The sequence below is a fragment of the Anas acuta genome, chromosome 7 (genome assembly GCF_963932015.1).
Source record: "Anas acuta chromosome 7, bAnaAcu1.1, whole genome shotgun sequence".
NCBI classification, from domain to species: Eukaryota; Metazoa; Chordata; class Aves; order Anseriformes; family Anatidae; genus Anas; species Anas acuta.
Window position 1 is genome coordinate 37,042,006 of NC_088985.1, and position 13,822 is coordinate 37,055,827.

Genomic DNA, 13,822 nt, shown 5'->3' on the forward strand with positions numbered 1-13,822 from the left:
GGGGGATAAATAAATAAATTGGATAATTCACCTTGAATATTAGCAATGCCTGAAGGTCTTTGCTGCCTGCAGTTACCCACTCCAGCACTCTATTAAAAAGTAACACTGAAAATATGCTTTGTTAGTTTTATTATTTTATTTTATTTTATTTTATTTTATTTTATTTTATTTTATTTTATTTTATTTTATTTTATTTTATTTTATTTTATTTTATTTTATTTTATTTTTAAGCAATAGTTTTATCTCCTAATTTTGCTCTGCTTCCACACTCTTTTATAGGACTCTCAGACAGTCTACAGATGGCAGTTGACACCTGTAAACCTCACCTGACACTGTTCAGCAACATAAAACACCACAACGCGATTTATCTGGAACTCTTAACGCATATAAAAAAGGGGAAACATTGGTTAGAGTGGATTACTAACTCTCCTGTTCCATCATAATGAGGGTGATGTAGGGGATGTAGGACTTCCCACTGCCTGCACAGCTCCCTCCGTGTAACATGGCACAGGGGCAGAGCGCGTCCACAGGGCAGCCTCAGCATCCTTCCCTGGAAGGCACCGCCAGGCCCTTACGTGCCTCCGTGCTGCTTTTTAATTTTATTTAACTCAATAGATTCAAATTAGTGAAAGAATAATAGAAATGGGACAGGAAAAGTCTTGTTTTATTACTTTGAGAGCCCTCGCCAGCGCCAGGTTCAGGCGAGGCGCTTCAATGCTTCCCCTGAGAGCCCGCTCCGAGCACACACTTCTCAGTTAGGTTAATTTTTCTTTTTTTTCTCCTTTTTTTTTTTTTTTTTTTTTTTATCTTAAAACTTTCTTTGCCAAGCTCGGTCACTCAAAGGAAAGGAATAAAAACCAGGACTTGGAAGGACTGTCCTGGGGTGTTTCGCCTTGAATCCCTGTAGTCTCAAAGTGGCCCAAACGCCCAGGAAGACCCGTTAATTATATATTTATTTCATTTGAAGGCTGAGAGGCTCTTGTAATCAGACAGTCGCAGCATCTGTAAATCTAAGTACTAAATCTTGTGCTAATCCTGCTATTCACAATTATGTCAAGTTTGATCATCTGAAAAAAGCCGCCTCCTTGCTTGGTATTTATCATCTTTCAGACACTAGCAGACAGTGATCTTTTACTCCCTCATGCAACATTTCAGCAAGCGTTATATATTTCAGAGACATTTTCGTGTATGTATATGCTACGAATTGTATGCAATATCCCAGAATGGTTCCACCAGTAGCGTACAGGGAAACATTACGGTATTAACCACCTCTCACCTCGCCCATTACGGTGTTTCTTTCCTGAGCACACTGCAGTATAAGAAGCATCTGATTTCCTGTTTAAGTGCCATATAATCACTTGTTACACATAACAGCACACTACCTGCTAATGCTTACATTCTGGGAGCCGTGCAAGTGCTTCAGCGAGCCGGTGTGAGTCGCTGAAGGCATCGGGCCCGATCCCTGGGATAATACTGGCTATGGGGCTTCCTGAATTCCTGCCTGGATGTGGACACAACTTATAATACTAGTTAAAATACTACTAATAATAATAATAATAATAAAGGGTGTAATAGAGAATACACAACAACTCCTGGTAAACATCTTCTGGTGCCTAATCACTCCTACTGATGCAATTTGCTCCTTATTTTCTGTACAAATGTATTGTGCCTCCCCTTCTGGGTCCTGGGCCTCACGCTCCAGGCTGCCCTGTGTGGTGGATCCGCAGCTCAGTGAGCCCAGATCTGTGCACAAAGCAGGGAAAAGGCCTCAAGCAGGCCAGTCGCCGATGTGTGGAGCCAAATCTGGGGCTTTGGCCTCTGGCTGTGTCCGCAGCTCTTCTGCACGGCATCTCCTGCTCCTCGACAGCCCTGCCTGCAGCCTGCTGGGTTAGCTCGGCCCAGCGAGGTCCCAGCCTGTACGGAGCAATGAAGCAGTCTGAAAATTTAAGTTACTGCATCTGGTGGCTCGAGTGGTTCCACGTGTTTTCATATTTCTCTCCGGGACCACAACGCAGTGCAGGGCACAGCCTGGGGGAACAGCTCCCTGCTTTGGAGCATCACTGCAGCGATGTGTCCCGGGCACACAACACCCCTGGAGCTCCCCCAGCACTCAGGCTGGGTCCGAGCAGGGTTTGGGGTTTTCTCACTTCCCTGTGGCACAGAGCAGGGGTGGCCTGGGCTGTGTGAGCTGCCAGGCCCCTCGCTGCCTTCACCAGGAGGAGCGGCCTTGGCTCGGGTGTGAGCAGCAGGCCCGGGGAGGGTTTGTCTTGGAAGTGGCCTCTGCCTTGAGACAGGAGCGTGTGTGTGTGGGTTTTGTTCTATTCTGCATCCACAACTGTGGGTTGGTATCTGATCCTACAGCTGGAATGCCACAGGGATGTCATCTGGGGGCAGAAATGTCATGGTGACGATGCCAAAGTCAAGAAACACGACTTCTGTGCGATGTGAGGAAACCAAGCCGCCTGTCGTGGGTCTCCTCTGGCTGTGTGTGGAAGCCCCGATGCCCCCAGCCCCTTGGGCAGCAGCTTGGGGCGCTGCTGGAGCCCCCCCAGCTCGGGCAGCACACTGCTCCTGCAGGTCCCTGGCTGCGATGATTCCCCTGCATGACAAGGGAGTGGACTCAGAACTAGCAATACTGCAATAAAGTAAATCCATAAGCCAAGACAAAAAGAGTTAATAAATAAATCAACTGTATTGACTTAGAAGAAGTGTCATAAATGCCACTAAATTCCAAATAAGGTCTCAAAATCAGGCGTATGCTAAATACTGAGATAAACTGCCTGTGGAAGGAAGCCCTGTAATGAAGCATTGAGAAAAATCCCAAGAAGTGTTGGTGTGTGCCTTCTTGGTGTGTGCCTTCAGGCTGATTCTGATGCGGAGTGGGACGGGTCCCTCCCTATCTGCACCGTCGGGTGCTGGAGTATCGATTGCCTGGAGCTGCTTGGTGCTGTGTCTGCCCCACCAAGAGCCAGATGCTCTGATTATCCCTCATCTGAACTGCTATTTAAAAGTTCCTGACGTGTTTCAAAACAGCATTTTTTTTATGGTGGGAGCCATACCGCATGGGACACGACTGAAGGTGGGGCATGACTGATTTGTGCAGGATGCAGGACTTAACCTACTCCTTTCTTTCTTTATTTTCCAAGAAAATATTGCTTACTTTTCTTGGAGGCTGGAAGTAGGCACTGGTACACATTCGTGCTTCTGACGTCTTTACTACCTTAGAAACACGTTGACGGCAATAGTCCTAAACAGACTTGGCTGGTGCTTAAAATGATCTGAATACTGTTGTAGAGAAACTATCTGCACTTTATTAGATGCTCTGCTTTATTTCGTTCTGAAAAACAGCTTTGACTCAAATGGATCTTCCTGATCTGGGTGGCTTGGTGCACTAATTGTAATCCTGTAGCCATAACTCTTTAAAATATCTCTACAGATGTACTAATAGATCCTGTTAGGGTAGTTAAAGTATAAAAACATTTGTCTTTAAAATATCATTCTGTCTCTTACTAAAGGAAAATGAACTTGCGTGATCTTATCAGGCTTTGCAGGCCTGCCATCTACTGGTTATTTTTTGTAAGGTGGTTCGCGGGGCCTTATCTCTAAAACTCTTCAGAGAAATGCTGTGAGCTCCTTTGTGGGTCAGCAGTGGTGCTGGGGCTGCTGCAGTGGTAGCACCCACACTGCCTGTGGGGCTTGCAGCAGCACGCTTGTGCCCTACTGCTGTCCTTCCTGAGCTCCGAGCAGCCGAAATGCTGCACGGGCATCGCACATGCGAGGGTCACAACTGTGGTAGCTGGCCAGGAGAAATGCCACACCGCAGCCAGCTTCTCCCCTCTGGCTGGCAGCGCAGGCAGCAGTTGTTCCCCTGGCTATTTCTGTGCCCCAGGGGCTCACCGAGCGCTCCTTCAGATCTCCCGAGCACGTTCGCCTTTCATTCACCACCAGCCCACCTACCAAATGCTGCAGCGACAGAAAATAGCCAAACATAGCAGGCTGGAAACAAAGTTGTGAAGGTTATGCTTCCAACTTGCTGCTGATAGCTGGCTGGTGTGTAGAGTAGCAGGCCCTTTCCTCTTCTGACTTTTTACCATTTTTTCCAGTGCTTTGGGAATGTCTGCCTTCCCCACACAGCTCCACAGGTGCAATTGCGCTTGGACTTGCTGGATGTTTCACAAGAGCAAAGATCCATCCAGGCAGCAGGGTGGCTGTACCCTGTTTTAATTTTATTTATTTTTTACCCCTGAGGGTTTAAGGTATTGTTTAATTGTCCTGTGCCCTCCCGTGAGCATCCGTGAGCAGTGCCCAGGTGCGCTGCTTGCTGCTGGGGAGGCTCCTGCATGCCCCTGATGCTCATCACCTGTTTCTGCTTGGTCTCAAGTGAGGACTCCTGGTGCTGCAGGGAGGAGGCTAGTGCATCTGAGGCCTTGCTAAAGGAGGAAGCAATAATTCTTTATTTAGAGGAGATTACAGCTTACTGCTGTAAATTACTGTATCTCTTTATTTGATCATGGCGCTAACGGCCCCGAAGGCTTAATGGTGGGGGGAGCCGTGTGCTGTACCATGAGAAATGCTGCCAGCAGCAGGGCTGAGCAGGGCACTGGGTGCGTGGTGGCCTTCTCCCATGCTTGTGCACATCATCTGGGTGCAGGGATACCTTCAAAATGAGCTCCAGGAGCAGGTAAGGAGCAGAGCTATGCCTCCGTGCAGCACCAGTGATGGTCTGGGCCTGCAGCTGCCCCTTACTGTGGGTCTTGCAATCAGACTCTGCTTCCTTCTCCTTCTGTTCTGAGGGCTGCCTGTTACTGTGTGCTTTGTTTTTCTGTGCTGCTCAAGTAATAGGTTGTGAAGTAATAGCTGCTATGAGGGCAAGCATTTTAGTAGTCCTTTCTTCCGGCTGCAGGTGTTGGTTAAACTTCTGGACTTAGAGGATGTTTCTGGTTCCTGTGCCTTTTCCTAGGTATTAGCTTGTGGGATAATTTGAGTCAAAGTTGTGGCGTGCTTAAAAATGAGCAGGGTCTCAGTATCTCCTCCCTGGCCCCTGTGGCTTTGCCCAGTGCTCCCCTGGGAGCTGTGGCTCCTGGAGCGCTCCCATTGCCCAGCACTTACGGAGCAGCTGTCTGCTGAGAGCAACCCTGGTCCCCCCAAATCAATGCTATTGACTTAACAACTGGTGTGTTAGTCCTGATGAATAACAGCTTTCAACTTTTCCGCTGATGGATGGGATGGGAAAAGCTTTTAGTGGCTACCAGCCACCCGAATTCCTGCCTGGGCCCAGCTCTTGTTTTATTGCGGCAGTTACGTGCCCAAAACCGAGTCAGCTGCTGAGCTGTGAATGTGTGTGGCAGAGCAGGCTCAAACTGTTTAAGAAGATCAAGCCCTTGTTTGTCATGGATTAGCAGTGACATCTCGCCAAGCACAGGCTGCGGTTTCCTGGGCCCTGCGGGCGAGGATGCTCGCTCAGGAGGGCAGTGGTGCCACCACCTCGTGCTTGGCATGGGCTGCTGCCTGCTGCAAGTCACAAAATGAGCAACCTGAAGGTGTCCCGGGCCCTGCAAGGGGCTGTCAGCCTCTCCTGGAGCTGTGCCCTGTCTTGGGGCAAGCTTACGAGGGGGATCCCCATTGCTGCTCCTACTCATTGCTGCTGGCACAGGGGGCCTGAGCTGTGCCACACTGCCTGGAGAGGACTTGCAGAAGGTGGGCAACGAGGAATCCAGCGATGGGCTTGGTTGGCTGGGCTTTTTCTGGGAGGTCTCCCCGTGATTGTGCCCCTGCTCTCGCTGCCTGTTCCAAGCACGGTGTGCTCAGCCCGTCCCGGGATTGCTGCAGCGCGGCGATGCTGCGCCGCGTGCCCCTGTGAGCGTTTGTCAATATTAGTCACATAGCCCAGGTTTTTAATTGATCGTGCTGCCTGCTTGTACGTGATGGGTTTTTTTCAGGGTTTTACCATAATAATGACTTCTAATGAAGCTGATTATGTCTCCCATAAGGAACATTAATAGATGAATGCATTGTTCTTAAGGTACATCTATTTATCGAATGAATTGTAATGAGCGCAGCATGGAGCTCCGTGGAGCACGGTGCTACACACACCACGTACCTGGGACACCTCTGTCTCCTCGCTGTGGGGCTGGGGGAGCTCGGATGATGGGGAGTGAGCCGCGGTGACTGCAGGGGTTAGGGCAGAAAGCAAGCAGTGCACTGGTGCATGGCACCATGGGGTTAGTTCGGCTGTGCCCAGTGTTGGAGATGCTTCTTTCAAACAACACATTGATGAGTGTCACTACTGCAAGGTGCAAACCGAGACACCAAACGAGGCATAGGCAGCACAAAGGCAGCAGTGGTTATTGCTGCGTTACTCTACAGGTGAGAAGGGGCAGGTACAGCACTCCTCTCCGCTCTTCTCCCCCCGTGCGTATTACCAGGTAACTTTTCTTTCAGCTCTCAGAGCGTGTAATCTTCTGCACAATGGCCTGTGCATGTTCAGACTCTAAATCCTTATGAAGTTGGACTAATTTTCCTGCTTCAATGTAGTGAGTATTAACAAAGTATTCTATCTAAATAGTGCTGTGAAATGCAAATTACTGCTTCCATAGTAGTTTGCTTATTACGAACTCATTAAAATGCGTAACCCAAAAACTCTACTCTCATTACGGAGCTCTGTGCTATATCGCTTCATACTATAAAGCAGCTGCGTGTTGGCTCTTTGATATTGGAAACCCTATTGTCATTAACCTCATTATGACAATACTTCTTTATACTGTTTGAAATGCGTGCCTTTCAAGAAGGATGCCGTGTAGATGATGATATTTTTGTTTTGCATAGTACAAAGTGAGGGGGAAAGGGGGCAGCAGGAGATGAGGGGACTTGGATTATTTATTAGCATCCCCAAGAACGATGGTGGCTCTCTAAGTTTAGCCACCAGGAGATGTTTGTGCCTTTGACAGGGATTTCTCTTTCCAGCCTCCCATTGCTGCGGATGAGTATTTGGTTCCTGTAGGAGACCTGAGGGGATCGCAGGGATAGCTGGGGAGTTTCTGGGGGTGTTTGCCCAAATGGATCATCCTCCCCTCAACTCATTCATGCCTGCCAGGCTCTTCACCTGGAGAAACATCCCCCGAACTTACCGAACTGCTCTAACCAAGAAAGCTCTGGCTTTATTTTATTTAACTATTTTTGTACTTCTTTCCTGGCTTTATTATATTGACTTTGAGGCTGGAGGGGACTGGCGTTGCAGGTGGTGTTCAATGGGCAGGCACACACTGCATCTACACGATCGTGATGTTTTCTGTTTTCATTTCAATTCCTTTCCTTGTAATCCTTAATACTCCATTTGCGATTGAGCACTGAGTCGAATTCTTCATAGAATGACAATGATTCTTTTGTAAATGGTAATAGCTCAGAAACCTTGCTAATAATATAAAGCTAGGACTGTCTTTTCCCTGCTTCCTGTATAACTTACCATTTACTGCAGTTTTTATCACCCAGTAACTCCGATATTGTGCAATAACTGCTTTCAGTTTCACAGCTTGGAGGTCGCTGTAGGCAGGTCTGTCTGCAACTCCACTGGGGTCTGCTGCCCCCCCTCCAACTGGTGTTCTCCTGAGTGCTCCAAGCAGGCATAGGATGAGCTTGGCCCCTTCTGACACCTGCGAGGGCTTGCATTGGGTTTGTGTCCAGGCCAGTGTTAAGGGACACACACACACAGTGGTGATGGAGCAATCCCAAGAGTTATGGTATTGGCACACCAGCAGAACAATCTGCTTTTCCCAAAACATGCTTTTTAGTGTTCTGTGCCTCCTTGTTTGCTGTGAAGTTACCTTTTTGCACTCTATTTCAATATATTTCTCTGTCTGGCCCTATGTTTGGCAGAGCGGGGTTACCACAGCCCCATGGTGTCCCTGGTGATCCCGTCTTCCTTGCTATTGCTTCTTCTCTCGGATGTTGTATTAACCACCACGACCCCTGCTTTTTTTCCCAGGGATACAATGACATGGTACAGGGTCTACTCTACAACTGAAGGTTGTGGTGTTTCTTGGGGAACATTTCTGGGTTTCTTCTTGGCCTTACAGAGTTGGGAGGTGGTGGCATGAAGATCAGGGTATGTGGAGGAAAGAAGTCAGCGCGCGTTTCTGGGAAGGTGCGCAGTGATGTCGGGTCCCTTCCATCCTGCCTTCCTTCCGCCTGCATTTCTCAGAAGCTAAACACCATGTGTGGAGCAATGGCTGGAGCAGGATTCAGCTGGGATGGGATCACCTGGGATTCACCTGCCCTGGGATCCCACCGGGGTGGGGTGGCTGCAGCCGTGAGCTTTGCTGCACCACACAAGCTGAGCGCGTCCCCTCAGCCTGCCTGTGTTGCAGGGAGAGCTCGAACTGCAACTTTTGTAATGTTTCCTTTGCACTGCATAAGTAATGCTTAATCTGCATGTCTGATTGGGAATACCTTTTTTCATCTGAGTGCACTCCATTTTGGCTCGTGTATCTCTTGGGTGAATAACAAAGAGGATGCCAGTTGTCTGGAGGAGAAGCGGTTTTCTGAATCACAAAAGAACACACTTTATCAGAAAATCTAATAATGTGCAACACTTTTGTAAACTAAGCCCTGTGTGACCAGCTGGAACTTTGAAAATTTTACAAGAAGCCATGGGGACAATTAATCATAATAGAGCCAACTTTTATGCGGTTTTCTGAAATAGCAAGCAATTACATAATTATTACAAGAGAAAACAGCAGTGGGGGAGGGTGGGGGAAAGGCGCTTGTTTTGTATACGTAGCAGGAATCTTAGCATTTGAACGGAGTTGGGTCTGCCCATAAATTCATACTTTCCATGTCATCAGCTGGGATGAGGCTTCCCAAAAAGTTTGGAGCAGATGCACAGGACTTTCTTGGGGTGAGTTGTTCTGCACAGCAATGAGAGATCAATGATTTTTTTGGTCCATTTTTATTTATTATGTATTTATTTAAAAAAGTTACAAACATTTGCATCAATTCTATTTGAAACAGACTCTTCGGTACAAACCTTGCTAAATAATTAACCTCCTTTATTTTGTGGGATTAGACATCAGATAGTTAACTAAATGTTACAGAAGTGCCTCAGGAGCTCGGTACAGAGAAGGATTTTGCAGAGGCAGACTTCTCCTTAACTTCTCAGCTGGGACATCAGAGCACCGAGCACTCTCCTGCCACGCTCAGGTCTGGGTCCTCACTCTGGCTATTAGATGACTACTGTATATTATCGATAAATATCCCCAGAATGAACCTCTGCCCTCGTGATACAGCACAATCACCCCTCTACTGATTTCACACACAATTGCCTATTTACAGAAGTGTTTGTATCTAAAAGCCTTGGCTTCTGAGAACAGCCACAATCATTTTGCCCAAACGCACACGGTGGGTGCCTCGTGGTCCTGCTCGTGGGAGCAGAGGAAAGGCTTCTGCCCAAGGTAGCAGTGGATGTGTTTTTTTCGCTTCCTCCATGAAGGTTAAACCCTAGCGTTTCGAGTCTCTCTTCCCTCTTTCCTTTTTAGCAAAATCTGCTTAAATTTTGAAATAGGTTCTTGAACTACTCAAAAGTTCGTCCCTGGTGAATTCCTCCACCATTAAGGCTGCTCTTTACTGATGTTTCCCGTTCATTTTGGTGGAATGAAATGGCAGTCTGTCTCTTACATGATGGGTAAAAGCAGCAGTAAACTGAAACTGAAACAGAAGTACAATTCACAGGGGAAGCACTACTACAGGTTTAATGTATTCCCATCAGAAATCACAAAAGTCTTTCAGGGTCTTATGTGTTTATCGTTAAACTTCTGCAGTGCTTGGATGACTAAGGGCACCTGTATATTTTACATTTTGTTGTTGCATGTAGACGTTTTATAAGCAAGTGCTGAAGCTGCAAGAACTGCTTTGCTTTTTACAAGCTCAGGGTTGAAAATGTTCATGTTGCTGGGGAGCGGCTTTGGCATGTTCTTAAATATTTTCAGAGGCTTTGGTATTGATTTCTGGTGGCAGGCTGTAATACTGCGCAGCAAGGATCTGCTGTGGGAAGATGCAAGTAATGCTAAAAGAGCCTGTACAAGCGGTTATTTCCTCGTGCACACTTCATTACACAAAACAATCATTTATTTCAATCCGTCTATTGCTTGGAATCTTCTTTTCAATGAATAAGCTGCTAGCATGTAAGCTGTGATTTAAGCTAGCTCTACGTATAGTGTCTGAGTACCGGCTGTATGTACTCCCTGAGAAGGCTTTTTGCCTTGTCTTTGAAATGCAATTAGAAGTGGTTATGGTTGTGTATCTGCTGGGATGCCCAAGTCCTTGAATTGCAAAGTTCTCCCTTACCTGGTTCCTTTTCTCTTCAGCACTACAGAATCTGTGTAAGGTAACCAAGTGCTTGACTCTGAATTAGGACACAGGGAACCAGCAAACTAAGTGAAAGCAATGAGTTGGTGATCTCGGCTTGATGTTAAAAAAGGATTAAGATGGGTCAAAGGGGGCTGGCAGCACAACGCACGTGGGCATGGGGAAGGAAGAGGCAGGCTGGACTCAGGCGCAGGACCTCGGAGCTCCTACCCCCATCCCTGTGCTTTTGCTACAGTTTATTTGTTGTCTTGCACTAAAAATTTGTCACCGAGTCTGCAATGGAAATACTTCTGTAATTGCCTGTATTATATGGATCATTGACCTTCAACAGTGGAACTGTTGAAGCAACTGTCCATTTATCTGGAAAATTACCACATGGCAAGATCACATTAGGCCGTTTTACTCGGTCTCCTCCAGCAAGTGCCCGTGTGTGATTAGCTGCTGGGCCACGAACCTCTGCACGGGGCTACCGGCTGCACCTTCAGGGATTAAACACAGGACAAGGGTACGAGACTGCTCGGTTCCCATCACTGCGTCCTGTTCCAGCTTCGTATAATCAGAGAACCAGCAAATACTGGTTCTGACCATGAAAGTTAAGTATCAGCTTGGAAATACCCATGTCAAAGTTGCAGATCAGTGGATGCAGGAGCTCTGCCAGAAGCGCAGCCCCCATGGGGCACCCGCTCCTGTGCCCTGCTGGGTTGCTCCTGTGTGGTGTGGGATGGAGCTGCTGCTGAGCTGGAGCTCCTCAGCATCCAGTGCCTTCTCCTTGCTCTTTCTGGTTCAGCTGGATGTGGTTTGATTGATCAGGATGCCAGGGGTGGGGCTGTTGTGTTGTGCAGAATTTTGTTCACTTCCATTTGTGACCTTAAGGTTCGTGCAAAGAAGCCCACGTGTGCCCAGCCTGGCTTCCCCTTGGCACGCTGCATTCTGTATGGCTTGTGTACAGTAGATGTCCCCAACATGGCTGTTACCTTGTAGCCTGAATTTCTCGAGCACCTGAACTCTCATGCAGCACTGAGATGGCCACAGCATTACTACAAGCCGGATTTGGGACTACTTTAATCAGTCTGAGGGGAGAAAAGCAAACCCTATTTATTGCTTGCTCAGAAATCTATTTATATAACTTTAAAGAACCTCAGGTAAAGTGGGCAATGAAAGCAAATATTTTCATAAAGCCATGGCAAATTTACTAAAATACATTCCACTGTAGTAAATGAAAATCTAATATTTCCTCTCCAGGTTTAGCTGCAGCTCTCAGTTATGGCTTTGTAAGCTGATGTCTACCATGCAAAACAAAGGATAAAATTAGATGCTCGTTATCTTCAGCTATATTTACTGTATCTTATAAATCTGTATGAGGACTGAAATAAAGACAAATTAGTGCTTGGTGACAAGTGCCACGTGCTGTAGAAGTGTTGTTCTTGGGGCTGTGCATCCTCTTGCTTCTGCCACTGCCACTTGAAGGGGGAGTTTCCTAACATCAGTTGCCTTAAAAATGAAGCTTTGCTGGACCTATTTAAGCAGTGACAATGACATGAGCTGTAGTGCACTGTATATTAATGCATTAAAAAAGCAGTCTCTGCTTGTCTCAAGACTCCTACATGGTCTTAAAGCAGTTACCATTAGGGCTGCCTGGCTGGATTACTCCTCTGCCTTATGCCATCATTCACAGCGCTCTCCCAGAAGCACACCCCCCAATAATGACCAGTCTCCTGGGCTATTTTGCTCCATAAATATTAATATCTGTGCCCATTCTTGCTTTGTTTCTTCCTTCTGGAACATTTGACTATTTTCTGTTTTTCTTTCCCAAGTGGAATTTCCCCCCAAAACTCAAAATTCTAGTTCGGAACACTTTGGGAGAAGATATGCTGCTCTGGAGGAATGATTTGAGACCTCTCCTGGATGTCAAGCAGCTCCTTGTGCTGTCATCTCCCACTGCCAGGTGCAGAGAGGCTCTTCGGGGTGAAGGAGTGGGGATTTGGGACATCTGACCCACGGGCTCCCAGACACAGTAGCCTCTTCTGACCAAATCTGTATGCATTCTCAGTCATAATCCCATATTTAAGCTTAGTGCTTAGTTTCCAGGAAGGATTCAGCGCTGCCAAAAAGAAAATCAATCCTTTAAAAACTGAATGGGAAGTTATTGATCAGCATTCCAGAATTTGCATCAGAACAAACTTTGGAGACTTGTTCTTAAATACTGTAACGAGCTGTAATTGAGTCTCCCCCCTGAGCACACACCTCTAAACACCTCTGCTGTTCCTCTCATTCCCCACAGTTTATCTCCTCGTCCTGGTGAGGTGCCAGGGCCAGGCACAGAGCAGCCTCTGAGGAGGGCTGTTACCTGCGGGCCCCTCTTCAGGCATTGCCTCCCTGGTGCTGTGGTAGATCACTGTGTGATTTATAATTTATCACTGTGCCTCTAGGCTGGTGGTGCTGCTGCAAGGGAGAGGGAGAAGTGGCTGGGGTTGCACGTAGGGATTGGTGCTGGCAGGGCTTGGGTACCACAAGGTGCTGGAGGAAAGGGTGGTGGGATGTTAAAGCACCTGCGTGGGGTGTCCTGCAGGTGAAAAAGGAAACTTCTTTTTCACAGGATAACGGGTTAAGATGCATGAGGTACATGAAATGAAGCATGTTGACAGTTAGCTGAAGACAAGGTCACAACTGGTCTGAGCAGTCTAAGAAATAGGCCAAGTAACAGCATGCCGAGTGCAGATTCAGTGGGAGAACAAAGGCCAATTTGGTATTTCCAGGCCTGCATAGGCCTGACTTGGATCCGATGGTGTCCTGGCATTGACTGGGACATGGCTGGTGCCTCATGAGAAGGGCTGCCTGGCCCCAGGACTGCAGGAACCCTCTGGGAGGCTCACAGAGGCCACGTCCCGCTCTGTCCTGATGCCCGCTGGCTGCTGGGCCACAGTTGGCATGACTGAGGGAGCCGTGAAACACAAAGTGCTCTAAAATATACCCAGATCTGAAAATCTATGGAAAACTGCAGTGTATATACACTGCAATCTCTAAATATTTGCATTTTATTCTGTAGCTGTACGTACAGAAAGCGGTGAGAGCGGGATCAAGCCGCAGACAGTCTTTGTTTTGTTGGCGAGAGGAGTTTTTAACGGGCTTCATTTTCACTACATAAGCCACTCTGATCTTTCTTATGCATCTGCTTCCCCTTCATCTTGCTGTGTGAGTGACAGCTACTTTGCACTAGCATTATCTGTCAAAATATTATTTAACTGGAATACCTTCCAGAACTAGTCTTTGTTATTATTAGAAACAAAAATGCAGTGATAATTGAATCCCTTTATATTCCCCATGTAATGCAAGGAGTAAGACATATTCACACCTAAGGGGAAAACACATCTGGATTTCCTCTTTGCCCCAAGACCGCGTGCTCTCCCGTACCCTGTAATGGCTTTGATTCACTATACCTTAGAGGGAGATGAAATTTGCAGTG